Source organism: Takifugu flavidus, chromosome 5, assembly GCF_003711565.1.
Source record: "Takifugu flavidus isolate HTHZ2018 chromosome 5, ASM371156v2, whole genome shotgun sequence".
NCBI classification, from domain to species: domain Eukaryota; kingdom Metazoa; phylum Chordata; class Actinopteri; order Tetraodontiformes; family Tetraodontidae; genus Takifugu; species Takifugu flavidus.
In genome coordinates, this window is record NC_079524.1 from 3,638,627 (window position 1) to 3,640,478 (window position 1,852).

The following is a 1,852-nucleotide window of genomic DNA, read 5'->3' on the forward strand; positions in this document are numbered from 1 at the left end:
AGAGCTGGTGGCCATCACGGACATGCAGATAAAATCAAAGTTTAAGTTAATGTCAGGCTCTACGGATGACCCTGTCAAATTTAACGCGATCAAAATTGGCTTCGTTGTGTTATTTTCTAATGTGACCGCTTTGTAACCACAACAGCCGTCAGTTCGCTCGATCGTTGGGTAACTTAGCCAAAGCTAACTGATGCTAAGTGATGTTAGCTCTGGCTAGCATACTAGCTATTCCAACTGACTGTTCCAACGATTTACAAAATACAGCTAGCCAACATGGCCACGTCAGTTTGGACAGTAATAACACACTGACAGGCTTCGCAAAAGTAGTTGTTAAAAGCAAAGTTCCTTATATCCATTTACCTTTACGATAAGATGCCACTGTACAAAATTAGATGTGTTTTTTTTTCTTCAGGAATATGACTGCAATACATAAGTTCCCTCCCCCTCAGTGTTTTGCTGACATAATAACTTTCTCTTGAGTTGCCGTCCGTGATTTGTCTATGTCACCGGAAGTCCCGCCTATCTCTACGGTGATTGGATGGACTAGGTGTCTATCATGCAACAATTCGTTGCGGGCGCGCCCATTTTTTGTACTGTAACTTTTTAGCTGGGCAGCCATGACTGTAAATAGTCAATGAAAAGTTGAATGAATAGAAGATCTGTGAGCTACAGCATCTAGCAAACTTAGTTGGGTCTTTTTATAGTAATATGAAATCAGGCATGAAGAGGAAAAGTCTATTTATTGGGAGTTTTTTGGCTGTCACATCAAGTGTACATGGTTGGTGTTTAAGTATATTTAGTGTTAGTTGAGTTTATTTCAGACATATAAAAGGCAGCGAAATAATTATACTCGTGCATATTTTACGACATTAATAAACAAAAAAAATACATATAAATAGTAGTTTTGAGAATTAGTATGTCGACACACTAAGCAAAATGTATTTTTATAGTTGCACTTGCATAGACAGTGTAATTAGGCTAACATGAATATTTAATTTATGATTATAATACTGATGCCTTAATATAGCTTGGCTATGTTAATATAGCAATGAAAATGACAAAATATGAAAGTAGCTGGTTGGGGTAATTTTGAGGGTGTATTGTACGTGTTCTTTCCTCTGTAGGCCTTCTGTCCTTAAAGGGACGCAAGAGGGCAGCAACGTCCACCAATACTCCTATTTCTGCAACGTCCCACACTAACACCTGGCAGCAAGGGAATTACCACAAGCATCCCAGTTTAAAACAAACGTGCCAAACCCAGAGTGATAAAGTGCCAGCTCCCATTTACATGCACTAACTTAGTGCGTTTGATGAGAAAACAACGTGGAGTTTCAAAGGCAAGCAATGCAAATAATAGGAGCTTCAGTCAAACTTCATTTGCATCCATATTATAGCAGAAACTCTGTTTTGTTTTTAATGATGAAGAATAAAGCTGTCTTCACTGCAGCTTTTGTTGATTTAATCACTGCAATGTTTTCAATTTGTCTATATTTGCATCAAGTGTATTTTATATAAACACTAAATTCAAATGGTCCGTCCGTCCGTCCGTCCGTTGATCCATCCATCCATCCATCCATCCATCCATCTCTGACCTTGTCAGAAATTCAAACCACTGTCAGCCTGTCGTTTGAATACCTCATATATCAAAAAACCACATATTTGATCTTAACTTCCCTGCCTTAACAATCCTTTCCTTTCTTAGATACTCCCCATAAAGGATGTTCACAAAGTTCCTGAATGTAAATTTTAACCAAATAATCAAACCTAATTAAGTTTGTGGTCAACTTTACCAGGCCAGGAAAGGGTTCAGCCACAAACATTTGGCAGTAAAAAAAAACAAAAAACAGTGGTT